Below are 20,738 nucleotides of genomic sequence, written 5' to 3' on the forward strand. Positions count from 1 at the left end.
ATATCCTAACAATATAAATGAAACAAGCTGTATAACTGATATAACAATTGCATAGCAGTAGTTTGCAGAGAGTTAAAGCTGGCAGCTTTTTGCTGGTGCAGATATTGTCTTTTTCACTGTCTGCTAACAAAGTTTTCTGTGCTTTTTCAAGGAATTAGATTTTTTCCATTCATTTATTAATTGCTGTTAAGCAGATGCTCGTTAATGCCTTTCTGTCCTAAACAACATTTCTCCTGACATCAGAGAAGGGAAGAATCGCACCTTTGTTAGCACAGTGAGAGGTACGGGCCGGGCTTGTTAGTATGTCACTGGTATTTTTAGCCTAAGCTGTGCTGGTCAGAGAGGCGCAGAATAAGTTGTGGAATTATGAGGATGGAAAGTGACAAGTATGTTATAGTGATAATTGAACATGTGATATCTACATATCTTTATTCCAAGCTCTTAACCAAACAGCTCAGAACTTTCAATAAGACTATATTGCAAAATGTTTTTTTAGTGGATAATACAAACATTTAACCCCACCCGGCATCTGCCATACATATGTGGATGTTGGAGCAGGCTTGTAAGTTGAACCCACTCCTTCCACAGCACCCGCTGCTTACAGCAGTGACTGAATTTAGGTCCAAGGATTCGAAAAGAAGCAGTTGAATGACAAAGAATATTTTTGTGTTTGATAGCGCAACTAGGCGTTTCGGGGACGATCCGTCCCCTTTGTCAAGTAGCATATGAGTAGAATGATTTTCTTGATTTGGCAGGGCACTCTTTTGGAATTTCACTCCTTCATGGGGGCACTCAACAATATTGATCGGAATATTCACCTGACATACAACCATGATTGTGAGGAAATTGATTTCCTATAGAAATGAAACTGTGACAAACTCATTCCTGCTTGCAACATCCATTCCTACCGGACAGTTTCTTCATGAGAAGCATTTGTTTTATTGACAATGACTTTGAATTAGAGACTTGTGATTAAAAAAAAAATGTTTTTCTGACCACGGCTATAGTCACAAATCCATCAATGAGGCCAACAAAAGGGCAAAAAACTCAAATCGCCAACAACTTCTATACTGTACACATAAACATGTTAAAAATGATCAGGGGAGGTTTATCAATCAATATCATTCACAATGCAAATTGCCTCTTCAGGGAAAAAGAGGACTTAAACTGTATAGCGCCACCTGTTTTCCTTTATCTCTGAAGATGCAATTTGCATATTAAATTTCCCAGAGGAGCATTGCACGGCAAAGAAGTCTTCTTACCTTGACAAGCCAGAGATGGTATGTCACTCTCCACAAGGAGAAACCTTACCCCTTAGATCCCAGTCCAGAGCCTCTCACCTAGCCAAATTAGTTCTCATGCTTCGCACTGACGAGGGCCAACAGCCCAAAACACCGTGTCTGCGAATTGAAATACTGATTTGACTTTTATCCTAAGTCATGTTGCACGACTCGTTAAAGGGTTGATTGTGACTTGTAGGATCGCTACTTCCAACAGGTGGCGCTATAGAGTTTAAGTCCTCTTTTTCTCAGAAGAGGCAATTTGCATATTAAATTTCCCAGAGGAGCATTGCACGGCGAATAAGCCTCCTTACCTTGACAAGCAAGAGCTGGTACGTCACTCTCCAAAAGGAGAAACCTTACCCCTTTCATTCACAATGGCACCTCATGAGAAAACGCATTTTAAAATTCTTCCCTATACTACTCATCGACTCTACCTTGCAACAGTATTTGTCCCTCTATCCTATTATTACCGCCTGACCCAGACATAACTTGAACCATATTTTGGCATCTAGTCATTTTCAGCCTTTGAGTTATACCTTCACTTGTTCACACCCCTGTTGGGGATGCATACCATGTGATGGATCATTGCATGCCCAAACATCAAACATCAGGTCACACATTTTATTGATTCCAAAGTGACAACTACATATACCATTACCCTCTATGTCTCTATGTCTGGAGGAAAGAAGGTTTAAGCATAACAACAGGCGTGGATTCTTTGCTGTAAGAGCAGGGAGACTATGGAACTCTCAACCATACGATGTTGTAATGAGTGATTCATTACTTAAATTTAAGAGGGGCCTGTATGCCTTTCTGGAAAAGTATAATGTTACAGGGTATATATACTAGATTCCTTGATAGGGCGTTGATCCAGGGAACTAGTCTGATTGCTGTATGTGGAGTCGGGAAGGAATTTTTTTCACCAGTGTGGAGCTTACTCTCTGCCACATGGGGTCTTTTTTGCCTTCCTCTGGATCAACATGTTAGGGCATGTTAGGTTAGACTATGGGTTGAACTAGATGGACTTAAAGTCTTCCTTCAACCTTAATAACTATGTTACTATGTTACCCATAACCTTTCATGTTCCACATGCGCAGTGATAAATTACACTGTTTGCTCCTGCCCAAAAACGTATGTGGGTCTCACATCTAGAGCTCTTAAGGTTAGGGGCAATGACCATGTTCATGACATCTCTGCTGCTAAAAATGAGTGTGGTTTAGAATCATTTAAACACATTCCCTGACACTTTAAAACCCATCATCAATGTGATTTGACACTTTAACATGTACAAGGTATCGATGGCATTCTTACAGGCACTTGTGGTGGAAACATTACACTTGTAGACTTTCCCAATCGGAAAGTAAATGGATCTGAACTTTAGACACATTACAATCTATGGGATTAAATGAGACCCTAAATTTTGCGCATTTCCTCTAAATTTTGTGACTTCTGTTTTAATAACTATACTCATAACACTGACCCTCTTGTCATTGACCAGTTTGTGTTTTTGACTATGGGATTATACATCATGGATGACTACTATGGGGTGCATTATAATTTATGGATGACTACTATGAGATGTGCAGTAAACTTTATAAATGACTACGGGGTGCATTATACTTTATGGATGACTACTATGGGGTACATTACACTTTGTAAATGATTAAGGGGTGCATTATACTTTATGGATGACTACTATGGGGTGCATTATACTTTATAAATGATTAAGGGGTGCATTATACTTTATGGATGACTACTATGGGGTGCATCAAGCTTTATGGATGATTGTGGGGGTGCATTATACTTTATGGTAGAGTATGAGCTGTGCATTACACTACATGGATAACTGAGCTGTGCATTTTACTGGAATACTATGTTACTAGGTAGTTTCACACACAAAGTAATTTGCAGCAAGTACTAGCAGTGTTGTAATGGTGCGTATGGCTATTAAATTTGAGTTTGGGAGGGGGACAGATGGTTTTAACCCCTTCTGACATTGGGTGTAGTAGTACGCCCATGCTGAATTCCCCCTGTTTTGTGTGGGCTCCAGCGCCCTCACCTTTCCGGGCACATGACAACTGATCTATACAGCTGACATGTGCCTGCAACAGCCGCGGGTGGAATCTCTGACAGCGGCATTTAACTCGTGCATACCGGAAGCGTGTTGCTAATCCCGCCCATCGGTGACCCTGTCATATGATTGCGAGTCACCAATGGGTCAGCATGACAACCAAAGGTCTGCAGCAGACCTCTATGGTTGTCATTGCCAGATTGCTATGAGCGCCACCACGTGGTCAGTGCTCATAGCAAGTGAGCATTTCTGCTACACACAGTCGATCTGATCAACGCCTGTGTGTAGCAGAAGTGATAAAAGTACTGCAGCTTCTAGTCTACCATGGAGACTATTGAAGCTTTCAAAAAGTAAAATAAAAATGTTTTTAAAAATATAAACAATATATAAAAGTTCAACGCACCGGCCTTTTGCCCCATTTAACCCCTTTCTGCCATTAGACGTACTATTCTGTCCATGTGGGGTGGGCCCTACTTTCCAAGGACGGAATAGTACGTCCAGCGCGATCGGCCACGCTCACGGGGAAAGCGCGGCCGATCGCGGCCGGGTGTCAGCTGCTTATCGCAGCTGATATCCGGCACTATGTGCGAGGAGCGGTCACGGACCGCCCCCGGCACATTAACCCCCGGCACACCGCGATCAAACATGATCGCGATGTGCCGGCGGTGCAGGGAAGCATCGCGCAGGGAGGGGGCTCCCTGCAGGCTTCCCTGAGACCCCCGCAGCAACGCGATGTGATCACGTTGCTGCGAGGGTCTCCTACCTTCCTCCCTGCAGCAAGGCCCGGATCCAATATGGCCGCGGCATCCGGGTCCTGCAGGGAGGGAGGTGGCTTACAAAGTGCCTGCTCAAAGCAGGCACTTGGTAACGCTGCAGCGCTCTTTGACAGATCGGTGATCTGACAGAGTGCTGTGCAAACTGTCAGATCACCGATCTGTATTGTCCCCCCTGGGACAAAGTAAAAAAGTTAAAAAAAAAATTTCCAAGTGTGTAAAAAAAAAAAAAAAAAAAATCCTAAATAATGAAAAAAAAATATATACAGGTCCTTCTCAAAAAATTAGCATATAGTGTTAAATTTCATTATTTACCATAATGTAATGATTACAATTAAACTTTCATATATTATAGATTCATTATCCACCAACTGAAATTTGTCAGGTCTTTTATTGTTTTAATACTGATGATTTTGGCATACAACTCCTGATAACCCAAAAAACCTGTCTCAATAAATTAGCATATTTCACCCATCCAATCAAATAAAAGTGTTTTTCAATAACAAACAAAAAAACCATCAAATAATAATGTTCAGTTATGCACTCAATACTTGGTCGGGAATCCTTTGGCAGAAATGACTGCTTCAATGCGGCGTGGCATGGAGGCAATCAGCCTGTGACACTGCTGAGATGTTATGGAGGCCCAGGATGCTTCAATAGCGGCCTTAAGCTCATCCAGAGTGTTGGGTCTTGTGTCTCTCAACTTTCTCTTCACAATATCCCACAGATTCTCTATGGGGTTCAGGTCAGGAGAGTTGGCAGGCCAATTGAGCACAGTAATACCATGGTCAGTAAACCATTTGCCAGTGGTCTTGGCACTGTGAGCAGGTGCCAGGTCGTGCTGAAAAATGAAATCTTCATCTCCATAAAGCATTTCAGCCGATGGAAGCATGAAGTGCTCCAAAATCTCCTGATAGCTAGCTGCATTGACCCTGCCCTTGATGAAACACAGTGGACCAACACCAGCAGCTGACATGGCACCCCACACCATCACTGACTGTGGGTACTTGACACTGGACTTCAGGCATTTTGGCATTTCCTTCTCCCCAGTCTTCCTCCAGACTCTGGCACCTTGATTTCCGAATGACATGCAAAATTTGCTTTCATCAGAAAAAAGTACTTGGGACCACTTAGCAACAGTCCAGTGCTGCTTCTCTGTAGCCCAGGTCAGGCGCCTCTGCCGCTGTTTATGGTTCAAAAGTGGCTTTACCTGGGGAATGCGGCACCTGTAGCCCATTTCCTGCACACGCCTGTGCACGGTGGCTCTGGATGTTTCCACACCAGACTCAGTCCACTGCTTCCTCAGGTTTCCCAAGGTCTGGAATTGGTCCTTCTCCACAATCTTCCTCAGGGTCCGGTCTCCTCTTCCCGTTGTACAGCGTTTTCTGCCACATTGTTTCCTTCCAACAGACTTACCATTGAGGTGCCTTGATACAGCACTCTGGGAACAGCCTATTTGTTGAGAAATTTCTTTCTGGGTCTTACCCTCTTGCTTGAGGGTGTCAATAATGGCCTTCTTGACATCTGTCAGGTCGCTAGTCTTACCCATGATGGGGGTTTTGAGTAATGAACCAGGCAGGGAGTTTATAAAAGCCTCAGGTATCTTTTGCATGTGTTTAGAGTTAATTAGTTGATTCAGAAGATTAGGGTAATAGGTCGTTTAGAGAACCTTTTCTTGATATGCTAATTTATTGAGACAGGTTTTTTGGGTTATCAGGAGTTGTATGCCAAAATCATCAGTATTAAAACAATAAAAGACCTGACAAATTTCAGTTGGTGGATAATGAATCTATAATATATGAAAGTTTAATTGTAATCATTACATTATGGTAAATAATGAAATTTAACACTCTATGCAAATTTTTTGAGAAGGACCTGTATATATTATTCCCATAAATACATTTCTTTATCTAAATAAAAAAAAAAACAATAAAAGTACACATATTTAGTATTGCCGCGTCCGTAACGACCTGACCTATAAAGCTGTCCCACTAGTTAACCCCTTCAGTAAACACCGTAAGAAAAAAAAAAAACGAGGCAAAAAAACAACGCTTTATTATCATACCGCCGAACAAAAAGTGGAATAACACGCGATCAAAAACACGGATATAAATAACCATGGTACCGCTGAAAGCGCCATCTTGTCCCGCAAAAAACAAGCCATGATACAGCAACATCAGCATAAAAATAAAAAAGTTATAGTCCTCAGAATAAAGCGATGCAAAAATAATTATTTTTTCTATAAAATAGTTTTTATCGTATAAAAGCGCCAAAACATAAAAAAAATATAAATGAGGTGTCGCTGTAATCGTACTGACCCGAAAAATAAAACTGCTTTATCAATTTTACCAAACGCAAAATGGTATAAACGCCTCCCCCAAAAGAAATTCATGAATAGCTGGTTTTTGGTCATTCTGCCTCACAAAAATCGGAATAAAAAGCGATCAAAAAATGTCACGTGCCCGAAAATGTTACCAATGAAAACGCCAACTCGTCCCGCAAAAAACAAGACCTCACATGACTCTGTGGACCAAAATATGGAAAAATTATAGCTCTCAAAATGTGGTAACGCAAAAAATATTTTTTGCAATAAAAAGCGTCTTTCAGTGTGTGACAGCTGCCAATCATAAAAATCCGCTAAAAAACCCGCTAAAAAAGTAAATCAAACCCCCCTTCATCACCCCCTTAGTTAGGGAAAAATTAAAAAATTAAATTTTTTTATTTATTTCCATTTTCTCATTAGGGTTAGGGCTAGGGTTAGGGCTAGGGTTAGGGTTAGGGCTAGGGTTAGGGTTAGGGCTGGGGTTAGGGTTAGGGCTAGGGTTAGGGCTAGGGTTAGGGTTAGAGCTAGGGTTAGGGTTAGGGCTAGGGTTAGGGCTAGGGTTAGGGCGAAGGTTAGGGCAAGGGTTAGGGTTAGGGCTAGGGTTAAGGCTACAGTTAGGGTTAAGGCTACAGTTAGGGTTGGTGCTAAAGTTAGGGTTAGGGTTTGGATTACATTTGCGGTTGCAAATAGGGTTGGGATTAGGGTTAGGGGTGTGTCTGGGTTAGAGGTGTGGTTAGGGTTACCATTGGAATTAGGGTTAGAGGTGTGTTTGGATTAGGGTTTCAGTTATAATTGGGGAGTTTCCACTGTTTAGACACATCAGGGGCTCTCCAAACGTGACATGGCGTCCGATCTCAATTCCAGCCAATTCTGTGTTGAAAAAGTAAAACAGTGCTCCTTCCCTTCCGAGCTCTCCCGTGTGCCCAAACAGGAGTTTACCTCAACATATGGGGTATCAGCGTTCTCAGGACAAATTGTACAACAACTTTTGGTGTCCAATTTCTCCTGTTACCCTTGGGAAAATACAAAACTGGGGGCTAAAAAATAATTTTTGTGGGAAAAAAAAAGATTTTTTATTTTCACGGCTCTGCGTTATAAACTGTAGTGAAACACTTGGGGGCTCAAAGTTCTCACAACACATTTAGATAAGTTCGTGGGGGGGTCTAGTTTCCAATATGGGATCACTTGTGGGGGGTTTCTACTGTTTAGGTATATTAGGGGCTCTGCAAACGCAATGTGACACCTGCAGACCATTCCATCTAAGTCTGCATTCCAAATGGTGCTCCTTCCCTTCCGAGCCCTCCCATGCGCCCAAGCGGTGGTTCCCCCCCACATATGGGGTATCAACGCACTCAGGACAAATTGGACAACAACTTTTGGGGTCCAATTTCCCCTTTTACCCTCAAGAAAATACAAAACTGGGGGCTAAAAAATAATTTTGAGGGGAAATTTTTATTTTTATTTTCACGGCTCTGCGTTATAAACTGTAGTGAAATACTTAGGGGCTCAAAGTTCTCACAACACATCTAGATAAGTTCCATGGGCGGTCTAGTTTCCAATATGGGGTCACTTGTGGGGGGTTTCTACTGTTTAGGTACATTAGGGGCTCTGCAAACACAATGTGACGTCTGCAGACCATTCCATCTAAGTCTGTATTCCAAATAGCTCTCCTTCCCTTCTGAGCCCTCCCATTCGCTTAAATGCTGGTTCCCCCCCACATATAGGGTATCAGCGCACTCAGGACAAATTGCACAACAACCTTTGGGGTCCAATTTCTCCTGTTACCCTCAGGAAAATACAAAACTGGGGGCTAAAAAATAATTTTTGTGGGAAAAAATTTTTGTTTTATTTTTATGGCTCTGCATTATAAACTTCTGTGAAGCTCTTGGTGGGTCAAAGTGCTCACCACACATGTAGATAAGTTCCTTAGGGGGTCTACTTTTCAAAATGGTGTCACTTGTGGGGGGTTTCAATGTTTAGGCACATCAGTGGCTCTCCAAACGCAACATGGCGTCCCATCTCAATTCCTGTCAATTTTGCATTGAAAAGTCAAACGGCGCTCCTTCCCTTCCGAGCTCTCCCATGCGCCCAAACTGTGGTTAACCCCCACATATGGGGTATCGGCGTACTCAGGACAAATTGTACAACAACGTTTCCGGTCCATTTTCTCCTGTAACCCTTGGTAAAATAAAACAAATTGGAGCTGAAGTAAATTTTTTGTGAAAAAAAGTTAAATGTTAATTTTTATTTAAACATTCCAAAAATTCCTGTGAAACACCTGAAGGGTTAATAAACTTCTTGAATGTGGTTTTGAGAACCTTGAGGTGTGACGTTTTTAGAATGGTGTCACACTTGGCTATTTTCTATCATATAGACCCCTCAAAATGACTTCAAATGAGATGTGGTCCCTAAAATAAAATGGTGTTGCAAAAATGAGAAATTGCTGGTCAACTTTTAACCCTTATAACTCCCTAACAAAAAAAAATTTTAGTTCCAAAATTGTGCTGTTGTAAAGTGGACATGTAGGAAATGTTACTTATTAAGTATTTTGTGTGACATATCTCTGTGATTTAATTGCATAAAAATTCAAAGTTGGAAAATTGCGAAATTTTCAAAATTTTCGCCAAATTTCCATTTTTTTCACAAATAAACGCAGGTAATATCAAAGAAATTTTACCAATATCATGAAGCACAATATGTCACGAGAAAACGATGTCTGAATCACCAGGATCCGTTGAAGCGTTCCAGAGTTATAACCTCATAAAGGGACAGTGGTCAGAATTGTAAAAATTGGCCCGGTCCATAACGTGCAAACCACCCTTGGGGGTAAAGGGGTTAAAGTAAAACAATAAAAAAATTAAATCTGCGCATATTTGGTGGCAGTGTGCTGCCTTATTTGCTTAACTATATACGAGTTGGCGACTCTAGGTTCAGCACCTGCTCACACTGAGTCTATGTTTGGATGTGCCGGTCAGGTTTTTGAAATGTATTCTCTAGCCTTCTGATCGTGCACTCCGCCTCCCAGCCATAGGTGTTTTAATTACAGCAGGTCCGATACCCCTCCACAGAGAGAGAGAATTTTGGTCTAGGAAGAGGTTTCACATGTACCCTTTCAGATGGAGACGTTTATTCTCAGCGAGGTAAGGCAAGTGTAGGACCTGGTATAAGAGAGATGCCGTAAAGGGGCTACCAGGTACACATAAAATTGGCCATTTTTATGCGCTAAAAGCTCTCATTTTTCATATTTCTAGTGCAGTAATGCAGTTCAAATTTCGTTTTTCAAGTTTGTATGTTCTAGCACTGCAGTGTGCTGCCTTATTTACTTAACTATATACGAGTTGTCGACTCTAGGTTCAGCACCTGCTCACACTGAGTCTATGTTTGGATGTGCCGGTCAGGTTTTTGAAATGTATTCTCTAGTCTTCTGATCGTGCACTCCGCCTCCCAGCCACAGGTGTTTTAATTACAGCAGGTCCGATACCCCTCCACAGAGAGAGAATTTTGGTCTAGGAAGAGGTTTCACATGTACCCATTCAGATGGAGACGTTTATTCTCAGCGAGGTAAGGCAAGTGTAGGACCTGGTATAAGAGAGATGCTGTAAAGGGGCTACCAGGTACACATAAAATTGGCCATTTTTATGCGCTAAAAGCTCTCATTTTTCATATTTCTAGTGCAGTAATGCAGTTCAAATTTCGTTTTTCAAGTTTGTATGTTCTAGCGCTGCAGTGTGCTGCCTTATTTACTTAACTATATACGAGTTGGCGACTCTAGGTTCAGCACCTGCTCACACTGAGTCTATGTTTGGATGTGCCGGTCAGGTTTTTGAAATGTATTCTCTAGTCTTCTGATCGTGCACTCCGCCTCCCAGCCACAGGTGTTTTAATTACAGCAGGTCCGATACCCCTCCACAGAGAGAGAAGTTTGGTCTAGGAAGAGGTTTCACATGTACCCATTCAGATGGAGACGTTTATTCTCAGCGAGGTAAGGCAAGTATAGGACCTGGTATAAGAGAGATGCCGTAAAGGGGCTACCAGGTACACATAAAATTGGCCATTTTTATGCGCTAAAAGCTCTCATTTTTTATATTTCTAGTGCAGTAATGCAGTTCAAATTTCGTTTTTCAAGTTTGTATGTTCTAGCACTGCAGTGTGCTGCCTTATTTACTTAACTATATACGAGTTGGCGACTCTAGGTTCAGCACCTGCTCATACTGAGTCTATGTTTGGATGTGCCGGTCAGGTTTTTGAAATGTATTCTCTAGCCTTCTGATCGTGCACTCCGCCTCCCAGCCACAGGTGTTTTAATTACAGCAGGTCCGATACCCCTCCACAGAGAGAGAGAATTTTGGTCTAGGAAGAGGTTTCACATGTACCCATTCAGATGGAGACGTTTATTCTCAGCGAGGTAAGGCAAGTGTAGGACCTGGTATAAGAGAGATGCCGTAAAGGGGCTACCAGGTACACATAAAATTGGCCATTTTTATGCGCTAAAAGCTCTCATTTTTCATATTTCTAGTGCAGTAATGCAGTTCAAATTTCGTTTTTCAAGTTTGTATGTTCTAGCGCTGCAGTGTGCTGCCTTATTTACTTAACTATATACGAGTTGGCGACTCTAGGTTCAGCACCTGCTCACACTGAGTCTATGTTTGGATGTGCCAGTCAGGTTTTTGAAATGTATTCTCTAGTCTTCTGATCGTGCACTCCGCCTCCCAGCCACAGGTGTTTTAATTACAGCAGGTCCGATACCCCTCCACTGAGAGAGAGAATTTTGGTCTAGGAAGAGGTTTCACATGTACCCATTCAGATGGAGACGTTTATTCTCAGTGAGGTAAGGCAAGTGTAGGACCTGGTATAAGAGAGATGCCGTAAAGGGGCTACCAGATACACATAAAATTGGCCATTTTTATGCGCTAAAAGCTCTCATTTTTCATATTTCTAGTGCAGTAATGCAGTTCAAATTTCGTTTTTCAAGTTTGTATGTTCTAGCACTGCAGTGTGCTGCCTTATTTACTTAACTATATACGAGTTGTCGACTCTAGGTTCAGCACCTGCTCACACTGAGTCTATGTTTGGATGTGCCGGTCAGGTTTTTGAAATGTATTCTCTAGCCTTCTGATCGTGAACTCCGCCTCCCAGCCACAGGTGTTTTAATTACAGCAGGTCCGATACCCCTCCACAGAGAGAATGAATTTTGGTCTTGGAAGAGGTTTCACATGTACCCATTCAGATGGAGACGTTTATTCTCAGCGAGGTAAGGCAAGTATAGGACCTGGTATAAGAGAGATGCCGTAAAGGGGCTACCAGGTTCACATAAAATTGGCCATTTTTATGCGCTAAAAGCTCTCATTTTTCATATTTCTAGTGCAGTAATGCAGTTCAAGTTTCGTTTTTCAAGTTTGTATGTTCTAGCACTGCAGTGTGCTGCCTTATTTACTTAACTATATACGAGTTGGCGACTCTAGGTTCAGCACCTGCTCACACTCAGTATATGTTTGGATGTGCCGGTCAGGTTTTTGAAATGTATTCTCTAGTCTTCTGATCGTGCACTCCGCCTCCCAGCCACAGGTGTTTTAATTACAGCAGGGCCGATACCCCTCCACAGAGAGATAATTTTGGTCTAGGAAGAGGTTTCACATGTACCCATTCAGATGGAGACGTTTATTCTCAGCGAGGTAAGGCAAGTGTAGGACCTGGTATAAGAGAGATGCTGTAAAGGGGCTACCAGGTACACATAAAATTGGCCATTTTTATGCGCTAAAAGCTCTCATTTTTCATATTTCTAGTGCAGTAATGCAGTTCAAATTTCGTTTTTCAAGTTTGTATGTTCTAGCGCTGCAGTGTGCTGCCTTATTTACTTAACTATATACGAGTTGGCGACTCTAGGTTCAGCACCTGCTCACACTGAGTCTATGTTTGGATGTGCCGGTCAGGTTTTTGAAATGTATTCTCTAGTCTTCTGATCGTGCACTCCGCCTCCCAGCCACAGGTGTTTTAATTACAGCAGGTCCGATACCCCTCCACAGAGAGAGAATTTTGGTCTAGGAAGAGGTTTCACATGTACCCATTCAGATGGAGACGTTTATTCTCAGCGAGGTAAGGCAAGTGTAGGACCTGGTATAAGAGAGATGCCGTAAAGGGGCTACCAGGTACACATAAAATTGGCAATTTTTATGCGCTAAAAGCTCTCATTTTTCATATTTCTAGTGCAGTAATGCAGTTCAAATTTAGATTTTCAAGTTTGTATGTTCTAGCGCTGCAGTGTGGTGCCTTATTTACTTAATTATATACGAGTTGGCGACTCTAGGTTCAGCACCTGCTCACACTGAGTCTATGTTTGGATGTGCCGGTCAGGTTTTTGAAATGTATTCTCTAGCCTTCTGATCGTGCACTCCGCCTCCCAGCCACAGGTGTTTTAATTACAGCAGGTCCGATACCCCTCCACAGAGAGAGAGAATTTTGGTCTAGGAAGAGGTTTCACATGTACCCATTCAGATGGAGACGTTTATTCTCAGCGAGGTAAGGGAAGTGTAGGACCTGGTATAAGAGAGATGCCGTAAAGGGGCTACCAGTTACACATAAAATTGGCCATTTTTATGCGCTAAAAGCTCTCATTTTTCATATTTCTAGTGCAGTAATGCAGTTCAAATTTCGTTTTTCAAGTTTGTATGTTCTAGCGCTGCAGTGTGCTGCCTTATTTACTTAACTATATACGAGTTGGCGACTCTAGGTTCAGCACCTGCTCACACTGAGTCTATGTTTGGATGTGCCGGTCAGGTTTTTGAAATGTATTCTCTAGCCTTCTGATCGTGCACTCCGCCTCCCAGCCACAGGTGTTTTAATTACAGCAGGTCCGATACCCCTCCACAGAGAGAGAATTTTGGTCTAGGAAGAGGTTTCACATGTACCCATTCAGATGGAGACGTTTATTCTCAGCGAGGTAAGGCAAGTGTAGGACCTGGTATAAGAGAGATGCCGTAAAGGGGCTACCAGGTACACATAAAATTGGCCATTTTTATGCGCTAAAAGCTCTCATTTTTCATATTTCTAGTGCAGTAATGCAGTTCAAATTTCGTTTTTCAAGTTTGTATGTTCTAGCGCTGCAGTGTGCTGCCTTATTTACTTAACTATATACGAGTTGGCGACTCTAGGTTCAGCACCTGCTCACACTGAGTCTATGTTTGGATGTGCCGGTCAGGTTTTTGAAATGTATTCTCTAGCCTTCTGATCGTGCACTCCGCCTCCCAGCCATAGGTGTTTTAATTACAGCAGGTCCGATACCCCTCCACAGAGAGAGAGAATTTTGGTCTAGGAAGAGGTTTCACATGTACCCATTCAGATGGAGACATTTATTCTCAGCGAGGTAAGGCAAGTATAGGACCTGGTATAAGAGAGATGCCGTAAAGGGGCTACCAGGTACACATAAAATTGGCCATTTTTATGCGCTAAAAGCTCTCATTTTTTATATTTCTAGTGCAGTAATGCAGTTCAAATTTCATTTTTCAAGTTTGTATGTTCTAGCACTGCAGTGTGCTGCCTTATTTACTTAACTATATACGAGTTGGCGACTCTTGGTTCAGCACCTGCTCATACTGAGTCTATGTTTGGATGTGCCGGTCAGGTTTTTGAAATGTATTATCTAGCCTTCTGATCGTGCACTCCGCCTCCCAGCCACAGGTGTTTTAATTACAGCAGGTCCGATACCCCTCCACAGAGAGAGAGAATTTTGGTCTAGGAAGAGGTTTCACATGTACCCATTCAGATGGAGACGTTTATTCTCAGTGAGGTAAGGCAAGTGTAGGACCTGGTATAAGAGAGATGCCGTAAAGGGGCTACCAGATACACATCAAATTGGCCATTTTTATGCGCTAAAAGCTCTCATTTTTCATATTTCTAGTGCAGTAATGCAGTTCAAATTTCGTTTTTCAAGTCTGTATGTTCTAGCGCTGCAGTCTGCTGCCTTAGGCTAGGGTCACATTGCGTTAGTGCAATCCGTTTAGCGCTAGCGCTAGCGGATTGCGCTAACGCAATGTTTTTAAAGGGTCGCGTTTCGGGGTCGCGTTAACGTCCCCGCTCTCGCAGATCTGCGAGAGCGGGGAACGGACCTCGGGCGCGCCGCGGACGCTGCAAGCAGCGTCCGAGGCGCGCTACAAAAGACCGGCGCGTCGCTAGCGCGTGCCGAAAATGACACGCGCTAGCAATGCGCTGGTACATTGCGGGCAATGGGAGCGCTAACGGACGCGTTGCATGGCGTTAATTTCGCCGTGCAACGCTGTCCGTTAGCGCTCTGACCAAAACGCAATGTGACCCCAGCCTTATTTACTTAACTATAAAAAAGAATTAACCCAATCGCCAAATGGTGTACTGAGAAAAAAATTAAAAACTCCAGAATTACGTTTTTTTGGTCGACCGCTACAAAAATGACCGCTACAAAAATGTAATAATGGGTGATCAAAAGATTGTATCTACACCAAAATGGTATCAATAAAAATGTCAGCTCTGCGCACAAAAAATAAGCCCTCACCCAGCTCCAGATCATCAAAAATGGAGACAGATCTCGAAAAATGTTGCTATTTTTTCTTTTACCAAATTTGGGATTTTTTTTCATCACTCAAAGAAAAAAGAACCTATACATGTTTGGTGTCTATGATCTCGTAATGCAGAGATCAACACACACAGAATTTTTTTCCTGTTTTTCAGTACATGATATGTTAAAACCAATGGTGTCGTTCAAAAGTGCAACTTGTTCTGCAAAAAACAATCCCTTGCATGGCCATTTTGACCAAAAATTAAAAAGGTATGGCTCTGGGAATATGGGAGCAAAAAACAGAAATTCAAAAAATGAAATTCCCCTGGTGGTTTAAAATTCTGGATTCTGGAGATTTGTAATTTGCATTTGAAAAAAATATGGCTTTACTGCTACTTAGCTTGAGTCATATTTCTGCATATTTATGCATGCTCAGCACTGACACTTTATATGAATTGCTGCTATTCCTTTTTGGTCTTCCCATCCACCTAACTAGTATGGGTCTGTTTGCTTTGCACCTTTGTTCCATACTGTTCATTTTTCCACTGTATTATTCTTTATATATTTTGTCTTGAAATTGTCTAAATAAAATTTGTCACTTTTTATTTGGAACCTTTCTCTCTTTCTTTTGCTTAATCACTTTAGAAATGCCAAACATAGATGCAATATGTGGTTTAGGTACACTGAGGGGCTAAGAAGGAAGGGGGCATTTGGATTTGCGAGCGGAGAATTTTCTGAATTTATTTTAGCGGACGAGAAGCCATTTCGCTTTTCCATAGCCTTTGTGCTACCAGTAACGTGGAAGCCCCCTATATTTTCATTAACAGATGACAGACCTGAGTGAGGGCTTGCTTTTTTTGAATTGTTAACATTTATCATAATGTTTTGGATCACATTTATCCTGAGCCCTACGTTGAGCACTTACTTTGGGGTTTCCATCTAAATCTCTGAGTGACGTGATTCAGATGAAACCTCCGAGGGATCCATTCACTATAATGAGGCAGCAGAATTACTCTGGACTCTGTCTGGCCTCTGTTCAGCGGTGTCTTTCTTTTCAGAAGTTCACAAAACTGTGGTCGACGGCACTTTTATGCAATCCTAAAACGATGGACAATGCCAGATCACAGGTCAGTTGGCATCCACAGTGCCTCCATCTGCCTCATTATAGGGTTCTGTCTGAATCACATATTTCAGAGATTTACATGGAAACCCCAGTGAAAGCGCTCAGCGCAGAGCGCAGGATAAATGTGCGCTGAGCCTTACTGTCATCTTTGGGAGGCAGGATGAAAAAAATCAACAGCAGTTGAAGAAGTGGTTTTAGTTTTTTTACTCCATTCCTCATGTGGTATAAGTGATTATGTGACTTTATTCTTCTGGTCGGTGCGATTACAGTGATACCAGATTTATATCGGGTTTTTAAGATTGGCTGCTGTCACACACTAAATAACGCTTTATATTGCAAGAAATAGTTTATGCATCATGACATTTTGAGAGCTATAACTTTTCCATATTTTGGACCACAGAGTCATTTCGAGTTGACGTTTTTATTGGTACCATTTTTGGGTCCATGACATTTGTTGATTGCCTCCTTTTCCAATTTTTGTGAGGCATAATGAACCAAAACCAACAATTCAGGAATTTCTTTTTTTGGGGGGGTTATGCCGTTCCGTGTGTGGGAAAATTGATAAGGCAGCTTTATTCTTTGGGTCAGTATGATTACAGCGATACCTAATTTATATAGAATTTTTATGTTTGGCGCTTTTACACAATAGAAACTATTTTATAGAAAAAATATTTTTGCACCCCTTTATTCTGAGAGCTAGAACTTTTTTAATTTTTTGCTGATGGAATTGTGTGGTGGCTTGTTTTTTTGCGGGACAAGATGACATTTTCAGTGGTACCATGTTTATTTATATCCGTCATGTTAATTGCTTTTTATTCCACTTTTTGTTTGGCTGTCTGATGGTAAAGCATTGTTTTTTGCATTGCTTTTTATTTTTTTATGGTGTTCACTAAAGGGGTTAACTAGTGGGACAGTTTTATAGGTTGGTTTGCTGCGGACGTGGTGATACCAAATATGTGTACTTTTTATTGTTTATATTTTTTTCATACAAATATTTTTTATAGATACAATATCTTTAGATTTTTTATTATTTTTGTAATATTTTTAAAAATATTTTTACAATTACGGTATTTAAAATGTTTTTTTTAAACTTTTTAAACTTTTTTAGTTTGTCCCAATATGGGACTATAATTTTTAACATGCTGATCGCTGGTACAGCATGGGGATGCAGCAGCATGTCCATGCTGTAGAAACTGTCATCTCTGCACTGACTGGGAAAGTTGCTGATCATGCATTGCGCATGATCTGCAACATTCCAAGCTCTAGTGACCCGGATGTCATCGTGGCGACATCGAGTCACCATGGCAACGATCAGTTCTCTGCTCCCGGAATGCTCACTTTGGATCACAGCAATTAGGGGGTTAAAGTGCTGAGATTGGTGTGTGACCACTCATGCCACTTAGTGTCAGGTGTCAGCTGTCAGAATCAGCTGACACCCAGCTGCGATCGCCCGCGCACAGCCCGTGTGCACAGGCAATCTCCAAACAGTAATAATACATCCCCGGACAGATAGGCCCAAGGCACAGGGACGTATTATTACGACAAATGTCAGACATGGGTTAAGGTGCTGTGCTGTTATTTAGTATATCACAGATTAATTAATTCACAGTCACACTAACTATGCAGGTACATCACCTCCCTATCTCACTTGAATCTTTGGAATAATATTCTCAGACCGACTACCGCTTCTATTTTGAATGTGATTCACTAGTGTTATAACACATTCCAATTTAGACTTTTTTCTGTCCCTATGTGGTATGAGCGGTGGTCTCTGACCTCTTGTCCTTTGGCTGTTTAATCCCAAAATGACGCTGATCATTGACACTTGCAGTTCTAGTGCCCCTTGACTGACTACACAATATCACACATCATATTATATAGCCCTGCATTACTGGGAAGTTTGCCCGGCCACGCTTGACCTGAGTTACCGGCTCTGAGACTATTCACCAATGTGTGAAATGGCACTGAGATTTTTTTGCATATCGAATCTAATCACAGAATGTTTTTGAATTTGCATGGACATGTGAATGTGAGGAAATTTGAACCAAAGTTGATTCTGCACAGATCAATCCAGTCATCTCTAGCTATGCCTGTTATTTCCTATTAGTCCTTGAAGTGTACAACTTGGTTTTACTTTTCTTATTTAATTACCTTTAAAACTACATAATTAATTCTCTAAGTTGTCACTGAGTTCATACTCTTCTTATATCATGTTAGTCTTTATTATTACTTCATCTTTTTCTTTTTTTAATTATTTTTTAACTTTTTTCTCATAACATTCCTGCCAAGCCCAATGAGCCCTGAGGTTAAAATTCTAAGGAAGGATCAAATATCAAAGATAAAATAAATTATGACTTAGTGATAAAAGATGGATAAGAACATAAGTAATTACTATTTTTTTTCTCTTTTTTCCACATGCCTTTTTACAGTTAGTGTTTTAATTCTCTGGAAAACATATAAATCTGTTATCGTTTGATATAAGGGTTCTTGTTAACCTACTCATGACTCACTCAGATTCTACCTAAAATGATGCTATATACTTTACTAAAGTCTCCAAAAAGAGGAGATGCATTTGTCATTACACCCAAGCCAAAAACTGTTGTAGTAAAGTCACATATTATGGCACAAGCCATATTTAAACCATAATTTGGGACCTTTTAAAATTTTTCACTTTGCAAAAGTGGATGGGGATTGATTTTATAGGGCATGCACGGCAATGAACAAGTCTAATTTATTAAGAGTTGTGAAACTCTTAATAAATTAGGTACATCTTATGGCAGCATGAGATTTTTTAAAGTCTGACGCAAAGTGCTGCAGTCTTAATATCCCAATATCGTTCTCTGAGTGGATAGATAACGGTTACATAGATTGATAAGAGGATACATGATACATTGATAGACACACAAATTGATAATCCTTTGACTTGTCAATCAGTTAACTATTCCCTCCTTTAAAAACAATTGTATTTTTCCTTTACTGGTAACCCACTATTAGATATGCTGGATATGCTGGTACCTCATCAACCTAGCATTTAGTGCCTACCATGCAGATACCACCTTCTTTTCTCTGCCTCCTGATGTTTCTCATTGTGTTTTATAGAGATCAGATAATCCCATGGCTTCTCCGAACCATTTTTACTTAGGGACACTCATGTTTACTTCTTTTCATCCAGATGTCATCTCTCTACTATCCAGAGTTATCTTCTCATTCTGCATGGAGAAAACTGAATTTATCATCCTTTCCTCATCTTACTCACACACCCGACATATTAAAATCTAATAGTTCTACACTATTTCCAGTCTAAGCTTGGTGCACCAGGATAATCTTTAATTCTGTCTCATCTTTCAAAGTGCACATCAAAACTCTTACAACCTCCTGCTGCCACCACCCCAACAAACCTTTCTGAAATCTCTTCGTCAAAACAGCATGATAAATTGATGATGTTGAGGTTGGTGGCACAAGACTGCTGAGTCCATTGATTGGGTGCCGTGGTCACAAACTATGGACATGATGCCAAAATTGTAGCTCTAATGAGCAGTGAGGAGACCAGCAGGGAAGAGGCATTGGAGCAGCAAGAATTTAGCGAAGTAATTTTTTTATCATTCTTTCAAAGCATAGGCAGCCATGTCCCCATTTTTGATTAGATTGGACAATCCCTGTAACTCAAGGGTGCACAACATGTGGTCCATGGTGCCATTCTGTGCAGCCCCTAATGAAATGGACAGAAAATATTTCTCTGCCAGGTTAATTTTATGTGGGCAGCCACACACAGAAGAATTGTGGCAGCAGCAGAAGCTGGGACTGACAAATACAAATGGTGTTCTGTATAGAGATGTTAGGACGCCTCATACATCAGGAGAATGGGGTCTCCTAAACCGTTTGGCTCCAGAAAGGAGTATATGAATAAGACAGGTGGCCATGTCTGTGGCTAACTCCACTGTACATTATGAGAGTTCTGAAACAATAACCAGTAAGCAAAGAACCCATCATCTATTGTAGATAGCCATGTGCATGCATCGTTAGTGGCTATTCACAGTTTTTTTTTTTACTAAGACTTAAAAGTGGATTTTTTCGGCAAATCTACATAAAAAACACTTCAAATACTCTTTGAATAAGCTTCCTATTAGTTTTACTGCTAAGTGTTCAAAATACACTGACTTGTGAGCACTAAAGGAGCTTTTCCCATTAAAGTCAGTCAGAAACTTATTCGAAGAGTATGTTATGCTGTATTTTTTGAGTGTTTAGGATCAGAATCTAACAACAACAACTCAGTGTTAACATACATTAGAGTGAAGATTTATTATATAAGTCTTGCAAGTAGAATTTGTATCTATCAGGTATTTATGGTATATATTTTCTATATGCCACGAATGTCACAGAAGGTAATAACCCTTACATTTTTAGTGCGGCCCTCAGGTTGGTTCAGTATAAAAATATGGGCCTTCAACTAAAAAAGGTTGTGCACCCCTGTTCTAACAGAAACAGTTACACGGGTAATTATTAAGAGTGTCAATATCACAAAAAACTCAATGGGGTAGATTTACTAGTTAAAGTTTAGATACTTTTTACCCCTTAAAGGTGACAAGAGAAGAAGCCAGTGGATCAGAAGATAATATGAGTTTAAGTTATTTCAATTATGCA

The sequence above is a fragment of the Ranitomeya imitator genome, chromosome 1 (assembly GCF_032444005.1).
Source record: "Ranitomeya imitator isolate aRanImi1 chromosome 1, aRanImi1.pri, whole genome shotgun sequence".
Classification (NCBI taxonomy): Eukaryota; Metazoa; Chordata; class Amphibia; order Anura; family Dendrobatidae; genus Ranitomeya; species Ranitomeya imitator.